Below are 18,353 nucleotides of genomic sequence, written 5' to 3'. Positions count from 1 at the left end.
CTATAACGCGAGAGAGTGGATTTTTTACAGTTGTCGTCAGTTAACCGTGGGCGGCTGCTGCGTTCGCTGGAAAGAGCACTTCCGTCGTTATCCGGTTTGGTCTAGTGGCTAGGATACCTGGCTCTCAACGAGGAGGCCCGGGTTCGATTCTCGGTACCGGACTTGCGCGTTTTCCTTGCTCCTCCTATGCGACTTGTGTCGACTTTGCTCGACTGACGCTACGCTGACGCGTGCAGAAAGATACGTTAAGTATGACTCGCGGCAACACCTGACGGCGAGAGAGATGCGGCGTCTATCCACTTGTTATCGAGCCACATACCGGTACCTGTAGTCAAGAGGCTTGGAGGACTGCAAGACATTGCCACGGAGGTGAATGCAGCTAACCACTGTAGTTAGAGTCCTGACAGCGCAGGCACGTTCATTTGCTCGTATACATGTGATGGAGACCGTGTCTGACACTGCTGTGGCGTACACCTTGGCCTAGGCTTTGCTGGGTATCGCCACTTGCATTGCAGCCAGCTGCCTTCGCGGGCGCCTCCGTGGCCATGGCCGTGATCGTCTAGTGGTTAGGACATTGCGTTGTGGCCGCAATAACCCAGGTTCGAATCCTGGTCACGGCAATTTTGAAAGTTTTGCCTTGCTGCCGTTGCAATGGCGAGTACTCGAAATGACAGTACTCTCTTGATTTTTTCACTCGTGTTCCGCAGGCCGCAGTTAGCACTACCACTTCATCCCCAACACGTAATGTCGCCTCCCAGAGCGCAGACGTCCGCTGCTCTCTGTAGTCGAAAAGGGCAGTCGTTTGAAGTGCGATGGATGAGCAGCCAGCCCCAGCAGAACAGGAAGCTGTGGCGTGCACTGTTTCTACAAATGCTAGGAACACTGGCGCACCAAGCAGCGCATGTAGCGTGGCCGAGCGCTTTAAGGCGCTGGTTTAAGGCGCCAGTCTCTCTGTAGGCGCGGTTTCGAATCCCGCAGCTGCCGGGGGTTTTGATGTGATCGCGTTAACCTGCCGCTTTTCCTTCAAGTGTAACCTCCTTGAGCTCACATATGTTTGATACATGGAGCATTCTAACTCCGTCTGACAGTTACAGCTACGATACTTTAGTGGTTAAGGAAAGCCCAGGTTCGAAACCTGGTCACGGCACGAAAACGTCTCTTGACGCTGTCTCCTTAACTGCGACAGCTACAGACAAGTGGCGTCGCTACCATACAGCGGGCACGGCTTTTTCTTGCGTTGGATGGCCTAAAGAGACACTTCCAGTGGGAGAGCAGTGGAAATACATGGCACGGCGATTGCCAAGATACTTCCATTTCGAAGTGATCTTTGTAGTACAAACGAAACGTTTTGCCGCTGCTGATCCAACGGTAACGTGGCCGAGCGGTCTAAGGCGCTGGTTTTAGGCACCAGTCTCTCCGGAGGCGTGGGTTCGAATCCCACCGTTGCCACTTTTTACGTCTCATTTTTGTGCCGTTGCGGTGTGTTCTCGTGGGGTAGGACGCAGCTCTTGTGACGCGCGTGTTGTGTAGGTAGCGTGGCCGAGCGGTCTAAGGCGCTGGTTTCAGGCACCATTCTCTTCGGAGGCGTGGGTTCCAATCCCACAGCTGCCGAACGTGTAATGTTTCCTGTGTCGAAGGCAGATGCACTCATTGCCCGCAAAGGAAACAACACAACAACGCGTGAGCGTCTGCTTGGTGAATTGTCGTAGAACAGTGCGTGGTGCAACGACAGGATTTGTAGGCACCTTTTGCTCTCATCATTGCTGGCGTTCGTCTCCACGAAATGCGTCCGGAGCACGCCGTTCTATAACGCGAGAGAGTGGATTTTTTACAGTTGTCGTCAGTTAACCGTGGGCGGCTGCTGCGTTCGCTGGAAAGAGCACTTCCGTCGTTATCCGGTTTGGTCTAGTGGCTAGGATACCTGGCTCTCAACGAGGAGGCCCGGGTTCGATTCTCGGTACCGGACTTGCGCGTTTTCCTTGCTCCTCCTATGCGACTTGTCTCGACTTTGCTCGACTGACGCTACGCTGACGCGTGCAGAAAGATACGTTAAGTATGACTCGCGGCAACACCTGACGGCGAGAGAGATGCGGCGTCTATCCACTTGTTATCGAGCCACATACCGGTACCTGTAGTCAAGAGGCTTGGAGGACTGCAAGACATTGCCACGGAGGTGAATGCAGCTAACCACTGTAGTTAGAGTCCTGACAGCGCAGGCACGTTCATTTGCTCGTATACATGTGATGGAGACCGTGTCTGACACTGCTGTGGCGTACACCTTGGCCTAGGCTTTGCTGGGTATCGCCACTTGCATTGCAGCCAGCTGCCTTCGCGGGCGCCTCCGTGGCCATGGCCGTGATCGTCTAGTGGTTAGGACATTGCGTTGTGGCCGCAATAACCCAGGTTCGAATCCTGGTCACGGCAATTTTGAAAGTTTTGCCTTGCTGCCGTTGCAATGGCGAGTACTCGAAATGACAGTACTCTCTTGATTTTTTCACTCGCGTTCCGCAGGCCGCAGTTAGCACTACCACTTCATCCCCAACACGTAATGTCGCCTCCCAGAGCGCAGACGTCCGCTGCTCTCTGTAGTCGAAAAGGGCAGTCGTTTGAAGTGCGATGGATGAGCAGCCAGTCGCAGCAGAACAGGAAGCTGTGGCGTGCACTGTTTCTACAAATGCTAGGAACACTGGCGCACCAAGCAGCGCATGTAGCGTGGCCGAGCGCTTTAAGGCGCTGGTTTAAGGCACCAGTCTCTCTGTAGGCGCGGTTTCGAATCCCGTAGCTGCCGGGGGTTTTGATGTGATCGCGTTAACCTGCCGCTTTTCCTTCAAGTGTAACCTCCTTGAGCTCACATATGTTTGATACATGGAGCATTCTAACTCCGTCTGACAGTTACAGCTACGATACTTTAGTGGTTAAGGAAAGCCCAGGTTCGAAACCTGGTCACGGCACGAAAACGTCTCTTGACGCTGTCTCCTTAACTGCGACAGCTACAGACAAGTGGCGTCGCTACCATACGGCGGGCACGGCTTTTTCTTGCGTTGGATGGCCTAAAGAGACGCTTCCAGTGGGAGAGCAGTGGAAATACATGGCACGGCGATTGCCAAGATACTTCCATTTCGAAGTGATCTTTGTAGTACAAACGAAACGTTTTGCCGCTGCTGGTCCAACGGTAACGTGGCCGAGCGGTCTAAGGCGCTGGTTTTAGGCACCAGTCTCTCCGGAGGCGTGGGTTCGAATCCCACCGTTGCCACTTTTTACGTCTCATTTTTGTGCCGTTGCGGTGTGTTCTCGTGGGGTAGGACGCAGCTCTTGTGACGCGCGTGTTGTGTAGGTAGCGTGGCCGAGCGGTCTAAGGCGCTGGTTTCAGGCACCATTCTCTTCGGAGGCGTGGGTTCCAATCCCACAGCTGCCGAACGTATAATGTTTCCTGTGTCGAAGGCAGATGCACTCATTACCCGCAAAGGAAACAACACAACAACGCGTGAGCGTCTGCTTGGTGAATTGTCGTAGAACAGTGCGTGGTGCAACGACAGGATTTGTAGGCACCTTTTGCTCTCATCATTGCTGGCGTTCGTCTCCACGAAATGCGTCCGGAGCACGCCGTTCTATAACGCGAGAGAGTGGATTTTTTACAGTTGTCGTCAGTTAACCGCGGGCGGCTGCTGCGTTCGCTGGAAAGAGCACTTCCGTCGTTATCCGGTTTGGTCTAGTGGCTAGGATACCTGGCTCTCAACGAGGAGGCCCGGGTTCGATTCCCGGTACCGGACTTGCGCGTTTTTCGTGCTCCTCCTATGCGACTTGTCTCGACTTTGCTCGACTGACGCTACGCTGACGCGTGCAGAAAGCTACGTTAAGTATGACTCGCGGCAACACCTGACGGCGAGAGAGATGCGGCGTCTATCCACTTGTTATCGAGCCACATACCGGTACCTGTAGTCAAGAGGCTTGGAGGACTGCAAGACATTGCCACGGAGGTGAATGCAGCTAACCACTGTAGTTAGAGTCCTGACAGCGCAGGCACGTTCATTTGCTCGTATACATGTGATGGAGACCGTGTCTGACACTGCTGTGGCGTACACCTTGGCCTAGGATTTGCTGGGTATCGCCACTTGCATTGCAGCCAGCTGCCTTCGCGGGCGCCTCCGTGGCCATGGCCGTGATCGTCTAGTGGTTAGGACATTGCGTTGTGGCCGCAATAACCCAGGTTCGAATCCTGGTCACGGCAATTTTGAAAGTTTTGCCTTGCTGCCGTTGCAATGGCGAGTACTCGAAATGACAGTACTCTCTTGATTTTTTCACTCGTGTTCCGCAGGCCGCAGTTAGCACTACCACTTCATCCCCAACACGTAATGTCGCCTCCCAGAGCGCAGACGTCCGCTGCTCTCTGTAGTCGAAAAGGGCAGCCGTTTGAAGTGCGATGGATGAGCAGCCAGTCGCAGCAGAACAGGAAGCTGTGGCGTGCACTGTTTCTACAAGTGCTAGGAACACTGGCGCACCAAGCAGCGCATGTAGCGTGGCCGAGCGCTTTAAGGCGCTGGTTTAAGGCACCAGTCTCTCTGTAGGCGCGGTTTCGAATCCCGTAGCTGCCGGGGGTTTTGATGTGATCGCGTTAACCTGCCGCTTTTCCTTCAAGTGTAACCTCCTTGAGCTCACATATGTTTGATACATGGAGCATTCTAACTCCGTCTGACAGTTACAGCTACGATACTTTAGTGGTTAAGGAAAGCCCAGGTTCGAAACCTGGTCACGGCACGAAAACGTCTCTTGACGCTGTCTCCTTAACTGCGACAGCTACAGACAAGTGGCGTCGCTACCATACGGCGGGCACGGCTTTTTCTTGCGTTGGATGGCCTAAAGAGACGCTTCCAGTGGGAGAGCAGTGGAAATACATGGCACGGCGATTGCCAAGATACTTCCATTTCGAAGTGATCTTTGTAGTACAAACGAAACGTTTTGCCGCTGCTGGTCCAACGGTAACGTGGCCGAGCGGTCTAAGGCGCTGGTTTTAGGCACCAGTCTCTCCGGAGGCGTGGGTTCGAATCCCACCGTTGCCACTTTTTACGTCTCATTTTTGTGCCGTTGCGGTGTGTTCTCGTGGGGTAGGACGCAGCTCTTGTGACGCGCGTGTTGTGTAGGTAGCGTGGCCGAGCGGTCTAAGGCGCTGGTTTCAGGCACCATTCTCTTCGGAGGCGTGGGTTCCAATCCCACAGCTGCCGAACGTGTAATGTTTCCTGTGTCGAAGGCAGATGCACTCATTGCCCGCAAAGGAAACAACACAACAACGCGTGAGCGTCTGCTTGGTGAATTGTCGTAGAACAGTGCGTGGTGCAACGACAGGATTTGTAGGCACCTTTTGCTCTCATCATTGCTGGCGTTCGTCTCCACGAAATGCGTCCGGAGCACGCCGTTCTATAACGCGAGAGAGTGGATTTTTTACAGTTGTCGTCAGTTAACCGTGGGCGGCTGCTGCGTTCGCTAAAAAGAGCACTTCCGTCGTTATCCGGTTTGGTCTAGTGGCTAGGATACCTGGCTCTCAACGAGGAGGCCCGGGTTCGATTCTCGGTACCGGACTTGCGCGTTTTTCTTGCTCCTCCTATGCGACTTGTCTCGACTTTGCTCGACTGACGCTACGCTGACGCGTGCAGAAAGCTACGTTAAGTATGACTCGCGGCAACACCTGACGGCGAGAGAAATGCGGCGTCTATCCACTTGTTATCGAGCCACATACCGGTACCTGTAGTCAAGAGGCTTGGAGGACTGCAAGACATTGCCACGGAGGTGAATGCAGCTAACCACTGTAGTTAGAGTCCTGACAGCGCAGGCACGTTCATTTGCTCGTATACATGTGATGGAGACCGTGTCTGACACTGCTGTGGCGTACACCTTGGCCTAGGATTTGCTGGGTATCGCCACTTGCATTGCAGCCAGCTGCCTTCGCATGCGCCTCCGTGGCCATGGCCGTGATCGTCTAGTGGTTAGGACATTGCGTTGTGGCCGCAATAACCCAGGTTCGAATCCTGGTCACGGCAATTTTGAAAGTTTTGCCTTGCTGCCGTTGCAATGGCGAGTACTCGAAATGACAGTACTCTCTTGATTTTTTCACTCGTGTTCCGCAGGCCGCAGTTAGCACTACCACTTCATCCCCAACACGTAATGTCGCCTCCCAGAGCGCAGACGTCCGCTGCTCTCTGTAGTCGAAAAGGGCAGCCGTTTGAAGTGCGATGGATGAGCAGCCAGTCGCAGCAGAACAGGAAGCTGTGGCGTGCACTGTTTCTACAAATGCTAGGAACACTGGCGCACCAAGCAGCGCATGTAGCGTGGCCGAGCGCTTTAAGGCGCTGGTTTAAGGCACCAGTCTCTCTGTAGGCGCGGTTTCGAATCCCGTAGCTGCCGGGGGTTTTGATGTGATCGCGTTAACCTGCCGCTTTTCCTTCAAGTGTAACCTCCTTGAGCTCACATATGTTTGATACATGGAGCATTCTAACTCCGTCTGACAGTTACAGCTACGATACTTTAGTGGTTAAGGAAAGCCCAGGTTCGAAACCTGGTCACGGCACGAAAACGTCTCTTGACGCTGTCTCCTTAACTGCGACAGCTACAGACAAGTGGCGTCGCTACCATACGGCGGGCACGGCTTTTTCTTGCGTTGGATGGCCTAAAGAGACGCTTCCAGTGGGAGAGCAGTGGAAATACATGGCACGGCGATTGCCAAGATACTTCCATTTCGAAGTGATCTTTGTAGTACAAACGAAACGTTTTGCCGCTGCTGGTCCAACGGTAACGTGGCCGAGCGGTCTAAGGCGCTGGTTTTAGGCACCAGTCTCTCCGGAGGCGTGGGTTCGAATCCCACCGTTGCCACTTTTTACGTCTCATTTTTGTGCCGTTGCGGTGTGTTCTCGTGGGGTAGGACGCAGCTCTTGTGACGCGCGTGTTGTGTAGGTAGCGTGGCCGAGCGGTCTAAGGCGCTGGTTTCAGGCACCATTCTCTTCGGAGGCGTGGGTTCCAATCCCACAGCTGCCGAACGTGTAATGTTTCCTGTGTCGAAGGCAGATGCACTCATTGCCCGCAAAGGAAACAACACAACAACGCGTGAGCGTCTGCTTGGTGAATTGTCGTAGAACAGTGCGTGGTGCAACGACAGGATTTGTAGGCACCTTTTGCTCTCATCATTGCTGGCGTTCGTCTCCACGAAATGCGTCCGGAGCACGCCGTTCTATAACGCGAGAGAGTGGATTTTTTACAGTTGTCGTCAGTTAACCGTGGGCGGCTGCTGCGTTCGCTGGAAAGAGCACTTCCGTCGTTATCCGGTTTGGTCTAGTGGCTAGGATACCTGGCTCTCAACGAGGAGGCCCGGGTTCGATTCCCGGTACCGGACTTGCGCGTTTTTCTTGCTCCTCCTATGCGACTTGTCTCGACTTTGCTCGACTGACGCTACGCTGACGCGTGCAGAAAGCTACGTTAAGTATGACTCGCGGCAACACCTGACGGCGAGAGAGATGCGGCGTCTATCCACTTGTTATCGAGCCACATACCGGTACCTGTAGTCAAGAGGCTTGGAGGACTGCAAGACAATGCCACGGAGGTGAATGCAGCTAACCACTGTAGTTAGAGTCCTGACAGCGCAGGCACGTTCATTTGCTCGTATACATGTGATGGAGACCGTGTCTGACACTGCTGTGGCGTACACCTTGGCCTAGGCTTTGCTGGGTATCGCCACTTACATTGCAGCCAGCTGCCTTCGCGGGCGCCTCCGTGGCCATGGCCGTGATCGTCTAGTGGTTAGGACATTGCGTTGTGGCCGCAATAACCCAGGTTCGAATCCTGGTCACGGCAATTTTGAAAGTTTTGCCTTGCTGCCGTTGCAATGGCGAGTACTCGAAATGACAGTACTCTCTTGATTTTTTCACTCGTGTTCCGCAGGCCGCAGTTAGCACTACCACTTCATCCCCAACACGTAATGTCGCCTCCCAGAGCGCAGACGTCCGCTGCTCTCTGTAGTCGAAAAGGGCAGTCGTTTGAAGTGCGATGGATGAGCAGCCAGTCCCAGCAGAACAGGAAGCTGTGGCGTGCACTGTTTCTACAAATGCTAGGAACACTGGCGCACCAAGCAGCGCATGTAGCGTGGCCGAGCGCTTTAAGGCGCTGGTTTAAGGCACCAGTCTCTCTGTAGGCACGGTTTCGAAACCCGTAGCTGCCGGGGGTTTTGATGTGATCGCGTTAACCTGCCGCTTTTCCTTCAAGTGTAACCTCCTTGAGCTCACATATGTTTGATACATGGAGCATTCTAACTCCGTCTGACAGTTACAGCTACGATACTTTAGTGGTTAAGGAAAGCCCAGGATCGAAACCTGGTCACGGCACGAAAACGTCTCTTGACGCTGTCTCCTTAACTGCGACAGCTACAGACAAGTGGCGTCGCTACCATACGGCGGGCACGGCTTTTTCTTGCGTTGGATGGCCTAAAGAGACGCTTCCAGTGGGAGAGCAGTGGAAATACATGGCACGGCGATTGCCAAGATACTTCCATTTCGAAGCGATCTTTGTAGTACAAACGAAACGTTTTGCCGCTGCTGATCCAACAGTAACGTCGCCGAGCGGTCTAAGGCGCTGGTTTTAGGCACCAGTCTCTCCGGAGGCGTGGGTTCGAATCCCACCGTTGCCACTTTTTACGTCTCATTTTTGTGCCGTTGCGGTGTGTTCTCGTGGGGTAGGACGCAGCTCTTGTGACGCGCGTGTTGTGTAGGTAGCGTGGCCGAGCGGTCTAAGGCGCTGGTTTCAGGCACCATTCTCTTCGGAGGCGTGGGTTCCAATCCCACAGCTGCCGAACGTGTAATGTTTCCTGTGTCGAAGGCAGATGCACTCATTACCCGCAAAGGAAACAACACAACAACGCGTGAGCGTCTGCTTGGTGAATTGTCGTAGAACAGTGCGTGGTGCAACGACAGGATTTGTAGGCACCTTTTGCTCTCATCATTGCTGGCGTTCGTCTCCACGAAATGCGTCCGGAGCACGCCGTTCTATAATGCGAGAGAGTGGATTATTTACAGTTGTCGTCAGTTAACCGTGGGCGGCTGCTGCGTTCGCTGGAAAGAGCACTTCCGTCGTTATCCGGTTTGGTCTAGTGGCTAGGATACCTGGCTCTCAACGAGGAGGCCCGGGTTCGATTCCCGGTACCGGACTTGCGCGTTTTTCTTGCTCCTCTGCTCGACTGACGCTACGCTGACGCGTGCAGAAAGCTACGTTAAGTATGACTCGCGGCAACACCTGACGGCGAGAGAGATGCGGCGTCTATCCACTTGTTATCGAGCCACATACCGGTACCTGTAGTCAAGAGGCTTGGAGGACTGCAAGACATTGCCACGGAGGTGAATGCAGCTAACCACTCTAGTTAGAGTCCTGACAGCGCAGGCACGTTCATTTGCTCGTATACATGTGATGGAGACCGTGTCTGACACTGCTGTGGCGTACACCTTGGCCAAGGCTTTGCTGGGTATCGCCACTTGCATTGCAGCCAGCTGCCTTCGCGGGCGCCTCCGTGGCCATGGCCGTGATCGTCTAGTGGTTAGGACATTGCGTTGTGGCCGCAATAACCCAGGTTCGAATCCTGGTCACGGCAATTTTGAAAGTTTTGCCTTGCTGCCGTTGCAATGGCGAGTACTCGAAATGACAGTACTCTCTTGATTTTTTCACTCGTGTTCCGCAGGCCGCAGTTAGCACTACCACTTCATCCCCAACACGTAATGTCGCCTCCCAGAGCGCAGACGCCCGCTGCTCTCTGTAGTCGAAAAGGGCAGTCGTTTGAAGTGCGATGGATGAGCAGCCAGTCGCAGCAGAACAGGAAGCTGTGGCGTGCACTGTTTCTACAAATGCTAGGAACACTGGCGCACCAAGCAGCGCATGTAGCGTGGCCGAGCGCTTTAAGGCGCTGGTTTAAGGCACCAGTCTCTCTGTAGGCGCGGTTTCGAATCCCGTAGCTGCCGAGGGTTTTGATGTGATCGCGTTAACCTGCCGCTTTTCCTTCAAGTGTAACCTCCTTGAGCTCACATATGTTTGATACATGGAGCATTCTAACTCCGTCTGACAGTTACAGCTACGATACTTTAGTGGTTAAGGAAAGCCCAGGTTCGAAACCTGGTCACGGCACGAAAACGTCTCTTGACGCTGTCTCCTTAACTGCGACAGCTACAGACAAGTGGCGTCGCTACCATACGGCGGGCACGGCTTTTTCTTGCGTTGGATGGCCTAAAGAGACGCTTCCAGTGGGAGAGCAGTGGAAATACATGGCACGGCGATTGCCAAGATACTTCCATTTCGAAGTGATCTTTGTAGTACAAACGAAACGTTTTGCCGCTGCTGATCCAACGGTAACGTGGCCGAGCGGTCTAAGGCGCTGGTTTTAGGCACCAGTCTCTCCGGAGGCGTGGGTTCGAATCCCACCGTTGCCACTTTTTACGTCTCATTTTTGTGCCGTTGCGGTGTGTTCTCGTGGGGTAGGACGCAGCTGGTTGGTTCTGAGCACTATGGGACTTAACATAGGACGCAGCTCTTGTGACGCGCGTGTTGTGTAGGTAGCGTGGCCGAGCGGTCTAAGGCGCTGGTTTCAGGCACCATTCTCTTCGGAGGCGTGGGTTCTAATCCCACAGCTGCCGAACGTGTAATGTTTCCTGTGTCGAAGGCAGATGCACTCATTACCCGCAAAGGAAACAACACAACAACGCGTGAGCGTCTGCTTGGTGAATTGTCGTAGAACAGTGCGTGGTGCAACGACAGGATTTGTAGGCACCTTTTGCTCTCATCATTGCTGGCGTTCGTCTCCACGAAATGCGTCCGGAGCACGCCGTTCTATAACGCGAGAGAGTGGATTTTTTACAGTTGTCGTCAGTTAACCGTGGGCGGCTGCTGCGTTCGCTGGAAAGAGCACTTCCGTCGTTATCCGGTTTGGTCTAGTGGCTAGGATACCTGGCTCTCAACGAGGAGGCCCGGCTTCGATTCCCGGTACCGGACTTGCGCGTTTTTCTTGCTCCTCCTATGCGACTTGTCTCGACTTTGCTCGACTGCCGCTACGCTGACGCGTGCAGAAAGCTACGTTAAGTATGACTCGCGGCAACACCTGACGGCGAGAGAGATGCGGCGTCTATCCACTTGTTATCGAGCCACATACCGGTACCTGTAGTCAAGAGGCTTGGAGGACTGCAAGACATTGCCACGGAGGTGAATGCAGCTAACCACTGTAGTTAGAGTCCTGACAGCGCAGGCACGTTCATTTGCTCGTATACATGTGATGGAGACCGTGTGTGACACTGCTGTGGCGTACACCTTGGCCTAGGCTTTGCTGGGTATCGCCACTTGCATTGCAGCCAGCTGCCTTCGCGGGCGCCTCCGTGGCCATGGCCGTGATCGTCTAGTGGTTAGGACATTGCGTTGTGGCCGCAATAACCCAGGTTCGAATCCTGGTCACGGCAATTTTGAAAGTTTTGCCTTGCTGCCGTTGCAATGGCGAGTACTCGAAATGACAGTACTCTCTTGATTTTTTCACTCGTGTTCCGCAGGCCGCAGTTAGCACTACCACTTCATCCCCAACACGTAATGTCGCCTCCCAGAGCGCAGACGTCCGCTGCTCTCTGTAGTCGAAAAGGGCAGTCGTTTGAAGTGCGATGGATGAGCAGCCAGTCCCAGCAGAACAGGAAGCTGTGGCGTGCACTGTTTCTACAAATGCTAGGAACACTGGCGCACCAAGCAGCGCATGCAGCGTGGCCGAGCGCTTTAAGGCGCTGGTTTAAGGCACCAGTCTCTCTGTAGGCGCGGTTTCGAATCCCGTAGCTGCCGGGGGTTTTGATGTGATCGCGTTAACCTGCCGCTTTTCCTTCAAGTGTAACCTCCTTGAGCTCACATATGTTTGATACATGGAGCATTCTAACTCCGTCTGACAGTTACAGCTACGATACTTTAGTGGTTAAGGAAAGCCCAGGTTCGAAACCTGGTCACGGCACGAAAACGTCTCTTGACGCTGTCTCCTTAACTGCGACAGCTACAGACAAGTGGCGTCGCTACCATACGGCGGGCACGGCTTTTTCTTGCGTTGGATGGCCTAAAGAGACGCTTCCAGTGGGAGAGCAGTGGAAATACATGGCACGGCGATTGCCAAGATACTTCCATTTCGAAGTGATCTTTGTAGTACAAACGAAACGTTTTGCCGCTGCTGGTCCAACGGTAACGTGGCCGAGCGGTCTAAGGCGCTGGTTTTAGGCACCAGTCTCTCCGGAGGCGTGGGTTCGAATCCCACCGTTGCCACTTTTTACGTCTCATTTTTGTGCCGTTGCGGTGTGTTCTCGTGGGGTAGGACGCAGCTCTTGTGACGCGCGTGTTGTGTAGGTAGCGTGGCCGAGCGGTCTAAGGCGCTGGTTTCAGGCACCATTCTCTTCGGAGGCGTGGGTTCCAATCCCACAGCTGCCGAACGTGTAATGTTTCCTGTGTCGAAGGCAGATGCACTCATTGCCCGCAAAGGAAACAACACAACAACGCGTGAGCGTCTGCTTGGTGAATTGTCGTAGAACAGTGCGTGGTGCAACGACAGGATTTGTAGGCACCTTTTGCTCTCATCATTGCTGGCGTTCGTCTCCACGAAATGCGTCCGGAGCACGCCGTTCTATAACGCGAGGGAGTGGATTTTTTACAGTTGTCGTCAGTTAACCGTGGGCGCCTGCTGCGTTCGCTGGAAAGAGCACTTCCGTCGTTATCCGGTTTGGTCTAGTGGCTAGGATACCTGGCTCTCAACGAGGAGGCCCGGGTTCGATTCCCGGTACCGGACTTGCGCGTTTTCCTTGCTCCTCCTATGCGACTTGTCTCGACTTTGCTCGACTGACGCTACGCTGACGCGTGCAGAAAGCTACGTTAAGTATGACTCGCGGCAACACCTGACGGCGAGAGAGATGCGGCGTCTATCCACTTGTTATCGAGCCACATACCGGTACCTGTAGTCAAGAGGCTTGGAGGACTGCAAGACATTGCCACGGAGGTGAATGCAGCTAACCACTGTAGTTAGAGTCCTGACAGCGCAGGCACGTTCATTTGCTCGTATACATGTGATGGAGACCGTGTGTGACACTGCTGTGGCGTACACCTTGGCCTAGGCTTTGCTGGGTATCGCCACTTGCATTGCAGCCAGCTGCCTTCGCGGGCGCCTCCGTGGCCATGGCCGTGATCGTCTAGTGGTTAGGACATTGCGTTGTGGCCGCAATAACCCAGGTTCGAATCCTGGTCACGGCAATTTTGAAAGTTTTGCCTTGCTGCCGTTGCAATGGCGAGTACTCGAAATGACAGTACTCTCTTGATTTTTTCACTCGTGTTCCGCAGGCCGCAGTTAGCACTACCACTTCATCACCAACACGTAATGTCGCCTCCCAGAGCGCAGACGTCCGCTGCTCTCTGTAGTCGAAAAGGGCAGTCGTTTGAAGTGCGATGGATGAGCAGCCAGTCCCAGCAGAACAGGAAGCTGTGGCGTGCACTGTTTCTACAAATGCTAGGAACACTGGCGCACCAAGCAGCGCATGTAGCGTGGCCGAGCGCTTTAAGGCGCTGGTTTAAGGCACCAGTCTCTCTGTAGGCGCGGTTTCGAATCCCGTAGCTGCCGGGGGTTTTGATGTGATCGCGTTAACCTGCCGCTTTTCCTTCAAGTGTAACCTCCTTGAGCTCACATATGTTTGATACATGGAGCATTCTAACTCCGTCTGACAGTTACAGCTACGATACTTTAGTGGTTAAGGAAAGCCCAGGTTCGAAACCTGGTCACGGCACGAAAACGTCTCTTGACGCTGTCTCCTTAACTGCGACAGCTACAGACAAGTGGCGTCGCTACCATACGGCGGGCACGGCTTTTTCTTGCGTTGGATGGCCTAAAGAGACGCTTCCAGTGGGAGAGCAGTGGAAATACATGGCACGGCGATTGCCAAGATACTTCCATTTCGAAGTGATCTTTGTAGTACAAACGAAACGTTTTGCCGCTGCTGATCCAACGGTAACGTGGCCGAGCGGTCTAAGGCGCTGGTTTTAGGCACCAGTCTCTCCGGAGGCGTGGGTTCGAATCCCACCGTTGCCACTTTTTACGTCTCATTTTTGTGCCGTTGCGGTGTGTTCTCGTGGGGTAGGACGCAGCTGGTTGGTTCTGAGCACTATGGGACTTAACATAGGACGCAGCTCTTGTGACGCGCGTGTTGTGTAGGTAGCGTGGCCGAGCGGTCTAAGGCGCTGGTTTCAGGCACCATTCTCTTCGGAGGCGTGGGTTCTAATCCCACAGCTGCCGAACGTGTAATGTTTCCTGTGTCGAAGGCAGATGCACTCATTACCCGCAAAGGAAACAACACAACAACGCGTGAGCGTCTGCTTGGTGAATTGTCGTAGAACAGTGCGTGGTGCAACGACAGGATTTGTAGGCACCTTTTGCTCTCATCATTGCTGGCGTTCGTCTCCACGAAATGCGTCCGGAGCACGCCGTTCTATAACGCGAGAGAGTGGATTTTTTACAGTTGTCGTCAGTTAACCGTGGGCGGCTGCTGCGTTCGCTGGAAAGAGCACTTCCGTCGTTATCCGGTTTGGTCTAGTGGCTAGGATACCTGGCTCTCAACGAGGAGGCCCGGCTTCGATTCCCGGTACCGGACTTGCGCGTTTTTCTTGCTCCTCCTATGCGACTTGTCTCGACTTTGCTCGACTGCCGCTACGCTGACGCGTGCAGAAAGCTACGTTAAGTATGACTCGCGGCAACACCTGACGGCGAGAGAGATGCGGCGTCTATCCACTTGTTATCGAGCCACATACCGGTACCTGTAGTCAAGAGGCTTGGAGGACTGCAAGACATTGCCACGGAGGTGAATGCAGCTAACCACTGTAGTTAGAGTCCTGACAGCGCAGGCACGTTCATTTGCTCGTATACATGTGATGGAGACCGTGTGTGACACTGCTGTGGCGTACACCTTGGCCTAGGCTTTGCTGGGTATCGCCACTTGCATTGCAGCCAGCTGCCTTCGCGGGCGCCTCCGTGGCCATGGCCGTGATCGTCTAGTGGTTAGGACATTGCGTTGTGGCCGCAATAACCCAGGTTCGAATCCTGGTCACGGCAATTTTGAAAGTTTTGCCTTGCTGCCGTTGCAATGGCGAGTACTCGAAATGACAGTACTCTCTTGATTTTTTCACTCGTGTTCCGCAGGCCGCAGTTAGCACTACCACTTCATCCCCAACACGTAATGTCGCCTCCCAGAGCGCAGACGTCCGCTGCTCTCTGTAGTCGAAAAGGGCAGTCGTTTGAAGTGCGATGGATGAGCAGCCAGTCCCAGCAGAACAGGAAGCTGTGGCGTGCACTGTTTCTACAAATGCTAGGAACACTGGCGCACCAAGCAGCGCATGTAGCGTGGCCGAGCGCTTTAAGGCGCTGGTTTAAGGCACCAGTCTCTCTGTAGGCGCGGTTTCGAATCCCGTAGCTGCCGGGGGTTTTGATGTGATCGCGTTAACCTGCCGCTTTTCCTTCAAGTGTAACCTCCTTGAGCTCACATATGTTTGATACATGGAGCATTCTAACTCCGTCTGACAGTTACAGCTACGATACTTTAGTGGTTAAGGAAAGCCCAGGTTCGAAACCTGGTCACGGCACGAAAACGTCTCTTGACGCTGTCTCCTTAACTGCGACAGCTACAGACAAGTGGCGTCGCTACCATACGGCGGGCACGGCTTTTTCTTGCGTTGGATGGCCTAAAGAGACGCTTCCAGTGGGAGAGCAGTGGAAATACATGGCACGGCGATTGCCAAGATACTTCCATTTCGAAGTGATCTTTGTAGTACAAACGAAACGTTTTGCCGCTGCTGATCCAACGGTAACGTGGCCGAGCGGTCTAAGGCGCTGGTTTTAGGCACCAGTCTCTCCGGAGGCGTGGGTTCGAATCCCACCGTTGCCACTTTTTACGTCTCATTTTTGTGCCGTTGCGGTGTGTTCTCGTGGGGTAGGACGCAGCTCTTGTGACGCGCGTGTTGTGTAGGTAGCGTGGCCGAGCGGTCTAAGGCGCTGGTTTCAGGCACCATTCTCTTCGGAGGCGTGGGTTCCAATCCCACAGCTGCCGAACGTGTAATGTTTCCTGTGTCGAAGGCAGATGCACTCATTGCCCGCAAAGGAAACAACACAACAACGCGTGAGCGTCTGCTTGGTGAATTGTCGTAGAACAGTGCGTGGTGCAACGACAGGATTTGTAGGCACCTTTTGCTCTCATCATTGCTGGCGTTCGTCTCCACGAAATGCGTCCGGAGCACGCCGTTCTATAACGCGAGAGAGTGGATTTTTTACAGTTGTCGTCAGTTAACCGTGGGCGGCTGCTGCGTTCGCTGGAAAGAGCACTTCCGTCGTTATCCGGTTTGGTCTAGTGGCTAGGATACCTGGCTCTCAACGAGGAGGCCCGGCTTCGATTCCCGGTACCGGACTTGCGCGTTTTTCTTGCTCCTCCTATGCGACTTGTCTCGACTTTGCTCGACTGCCGCTACGCTGACGCGTGCAGAAAGCTACGTTAAGTATGACTCGCGGCAACACCTGACGGCGAGAGAGATGCGGCGTCTATCCACTTGTTATCGAGCCACATACCGGTACCTGTAGTCAAGAGGCTTGGAGGACTGCAAGACATTGCCACGGAGGTGAATGCAGCTAACCACTGTAGTTAGAGTCCTGACAGCGCAGGCACGTTCATTTGCTCGTATACATGTGATGGAGACCGTGTGTGACACTGCTGTGGCGTACACCTTGGCCTAGGCTTTGCTGGGTATCGCCACTTGCATTGCAGCCAGCTGCCTTCGCGGGCGCCTCCGTGGCCATGGCCGTGATCGTCTAGTGGTTAGGACATTGCGTTGTGGCCGCAATAACCCAGGTTCGAATCCTGGTCACGGCAATTTTGAAAGTTTTGCCTTGCTGCCGTTGCAATGGCGAGTACTCGAAATGACAGTACTCTCTTGATTTTTTCACTCGTGTTCCGCAGGCCGCAGTTAGCACTACCACTTCATCCCCAACACGTAATGTCGCCTCCCAGAGCGCAGACGTCCGCTGCTCTCTGTAGTCGAAAAGGGCAGTCGTTTGAAGTGCGATGGATGAGCAGCCAGTCCCAGCAGAACAGGAAGCTGTGGCGTGCACTGTTTCTACAAATGCTAGGAACACTGGCGCACCAAGCAGCGCATGTAGCGTGGCCGAGCGCTTTAAGGCGCTGGTTTAAGGCACCAGTCTCTCTGTAGGCGCGGTTTCGAATCCCGTAGCTGCCGGGGGTTTTGATGTGATCGCGTTAACCTGCCGCTTTTCCTTCAAGTGTAACCTCCTTGAGCTCACATATGTTTGATACATGGAGCATTCTAACTCCGTCTGACAGTTACAGCTACGATACTTTAGTGGTTAAGGAAAGCCCAGGTTCGAAACCTGGTCACGGCACGAAAACGTCTCTTGACGCTGTCTCCTTAACTGCGACAGCTACAGACAAGTGGCGTCGCTACCATACGGCGGGCACGGCTTTTTCTTGCGTTGGATGGCCTAAAGAGACGCTTCCAGTGGGAGAGCAGTGGAAATACATGGCACGGCGATTGCCAAGATACTTCCATTTCGAAGTGATCTTTGTAGTACAAACGAAACGTTTTGCCGCTGCTGATCCAACGGTAACGTGGCCGAGCGGTCTAAGGCGCTGGTTTTAGGCACCAGTCTCTCCGGAGGCGTGGGTTCGAATCCCACCGTTGCCACTTTTTACGTCTCATTTTTGTGCCGTTGCGGTGTGTTCTCGTGGGGTAGGACGCAGCTCTTGTGACGCGCGTGTTGTGTAGGTAGCGTGGCCGAGCGGTCTAAGGCGCTGGTTTCAGGCACCATTCTCTTCGGAGGCGTGGGTTCCAATCCCACAGCTGCCGAACGTGTAATGTTTCCTGTGTCGAAGGCAGATGCACTCATTGCCCGCAAAGGAAACAACACAACAACGCGTGAGCGTCTGCTTGGTGAATTGTCGTAGAACAGTGCGTGGTGCAACGACAGGATTTGTAGGCACCTTTTGCTCTCATCATTGCTGGCGTTCGTCTCCACGAAATGCGTCCGGAGCACGCCGTTCTATAACGCGAGAGAGTGGATTTTTTACAGTTGTCGTCAGTTAACCGTGGGCGGCTGATGCGTTCGCTGGAAAGAGCACTTCCGTCGTTATCCGGTTTGGTCTAGTGGCTCGGATACCTGGCTCTCAACGAGGAGGCCCGGGTTCGATTCCCGGTACCGGACTTGCGCGTTTTTCTTGCTCCTCCTATGCGACTTGTCTCGACTTTGCTCGACTGACGCTACGCTGACGCGTGCAGAAAGCTACGTTAAG

At 54.0% G+C, this 18,353-nt stretch overlaps 24 non-coding genes across 24 annotated transcripts; all 24 read left to right on the top strand.

Annotated features, from left to right (window-relative positions):
- The first annotated feature begins 548 nt into the window (after positions 1 to 548).
- Trnah-gug lies at positions 549 to 620 on the top strand. The gene has a single exon. It is a non-coding gene; the product is annotated as a tRNA-His (tRNA).
- Positions 621 to 1,367: 747 nt separating this feature from the next.
- On the top strand, positions 1,368 to 1,449 carry Trnal-uag. Its single transcript has one exon. It is a non-coding gene; the product is annotated as a tRNA-Leu (tRNA).
- Positions 1,450 to 2,352: 903 nt separating this feature from the next.
- Positions 2,353 to 2,424, top strand: Trnah-gug. Its single transcript has one exon. It is a non-coding gene; the product is annotated as a tRNA-His (tRNA).
- A 747-nt stretch (positions 2,425 to 3,171) lies between these two features.
- On the top strand, positions 3,172 to 3,253 carry Trnal-uag. The gene has a single exon. It is a non-coding gene; the product is annotated as a tRNA-Leu (tRNA).
- Positions 3,254 to 3,698: 445 nt separating this feature from the next.
- On the top strand, positions 3,699 to 3,770 carry Trnae-cuc. The gene has a single exon. It is a non-coding gene; the product is annotated as a tRNA-Glu (tRNA).
- Positions 3,771 to 4,156: 386 nt separating this feature from the next.
- Positions 4,157 to 4,228, top strand: Trnah-gug. The gene has a single exon. It is a non-coding gene; the product is annotated as a tRNA-His (tRNA).
- Positions 4,229 to 4,975: 747 nt separating this feature from the next.
- Trnal-uag lies at positions 4,976 to 5,057 on the top strand. Its single transcript has one exon. It is a non-coding gene; the product is annotated as a tRNA-Leu (tRNA).
- Positions 5,058 to 5,960: 903 nt separating this feature from the next.
- On the top strand, positions 5,961 to 6,032 carry Trnah-gug. Its single transcript has one exon. It is a non-coding gene; the product is annotated as a tRNA-His (tRNA).
- Positions 6,033 to 6,779: 747 nt separating this feature from the next.
- Positions 6,780 to 6,861, top strand: Trnal-uag. Its single transcript has one exon. It is a non-coding gene; the product is annotated as a tRNA-Leu (tRNA).
- A 445-nt stretch (positions 6,862 to 7,306) lies between these two features.
- Positions 7,307 to 7,378, top strand: Trnae-cuc. The gene has a single exon. It is a non-coding gene; the product is annotated as a tRNA-Glu (tRNA).
- A 386-nt stretch (positions 7,379 to 7,764) lies between these two features.
- Trnah-gug lies at positions 7,765 to 7,836 on the top strand. The gene has a single exon. It is a non-coding gene; the product is annotated as a tRNA-His (tRNA).
- A 747-nt stretch (positions 7,837 to 8,583) lies between these two features.
- Positions 8,584 to 8,665, top strand: Trnal-uag. Its single transcript has one exon. It is a non-coding gene; the product is annotated as a tRNA-Leu (tRNA).
- Positions 8,666 to 9,110: 445 nt separating this feature from the next.
- Positions 9,111 to 9,182, top strand: Trnae-cuc. Its single transcript has one exon. It is a non-coding gene; the product is annotated as a tRNA-Glu (tRNA).
- A 365-nt stretch (positions 9,183 to 9,547) lies between these two features.
- Positions 9,548 to 9,619, top strand: Trnah-gug. Its single transcript has one exon. It is a non-coding gene; the product is annotated as a tRNA-His (tRNA).
- A 747-nt stretch (positions 9,620 to 10,366) lies between these two features.
- Positions 10,367 to 10,448, top strand: Trnal-uag. The gene has a single exon. It is a non-coding gene; the product is annotated as a tRNA-Leu (tRNA).
- A 945-nt stretch (positions 10,449 to 11,393) lies between these two features.
- On the top strand, positions 11,394 to 11,465 carry Trnah-gug. The gene has a single exon. It is a non-coding gene; the product is annotated as a tRNA-His (tRNA).
- A 747-nt stretch (positions 11,466 to 12,212) lies between these two features.
- On the top strand, positions 12,213 to 12,294 carry Trnal-uag. The gene has a single exon. It is a non-coding gene; the product is annotated as a tRNA-Leu (tRNA).
- A 445-nt stretch (positions 12,295 to 12,739) lies between these two features.
- Trnae-cuc lies at positions 12,740 to 12,811 on the top strand. Its single transcript has one exon. It is a non-coding gene; the product is annotated as a tRNA-Glu (tRNA).
- Positions 12,812 to 13,197: 386 nt separating this feature from the next.
- On the top strand, positions 13,198 to 13,269 carry Trnah-gug. The gene has a single exon. It is a non-coding gene; the product is annotated as a tRNA-His (tRNA).
- Positions 13,270 to 14,016: 747 nt separating this feature from the next.
- Positions 14,017 to 14,098, top strand: Trnal-uag. Its single transcript has one exon. It is a non-coding gene; the product is annotated as a tRNA-Leu (tRNA).
- Positions 14,099 to 15,043: 945 nt separating this feature from the next.
- Trnah-gug lies at positions 15,044 to 15,115 on the top strand. The gene has a single exon. It is a non-coding gene; the product is annotated as a tRNA-His (tRNA).
- Positions 15,116 to 15,862: 747 nt separating this feature from the next.
- On the top strand, positions 15,863 to 15,944 carry Trnal-uag. The gene has a single exon. It is a non-coding gene; the product is annotated as a tRNA-Leu (tRNA).
- Positions 15,945 to 16,847: 903 nt separating this feature from the next.
- Trnah-gug lies at positions 16,848 to 16,919 on the top strand. The gene has a single exon. It is a non-coding gene; the product is annotated as a tRNA-His (tRNA).
- Positions 16,920 to 17,666: 747 nt separating this feature from the next.
- Trnal-uag lies at positions 17,667 to 17,748 on the top strand. Its single transcript has one exon. It is a non-coding gene; the product is annotated as a tRNA-Leu (tRNA).
- Positions 17,749 to 18,353: the final 605 nt, after the last annotated feature.

The sequence above is a fragment of the Schistocerca piceifrons genome, chromosome 1, assembly GCF_021461385.2.
Source record: "Schistocerca piceifrons isolate TAMUIC-IGC-003096 chromosome 1, iqSchPice1.1, whole genome shotgun sequence".
NCBI lineage: Eukaryota > Metazoa > Arthropoda > Insecta > Orthoptera > Acrididae > Schistocerca > Schistocerca piceifrons.
This window is presented reverse-complemented; position numbering and strand designations above follow the sequence as displayed.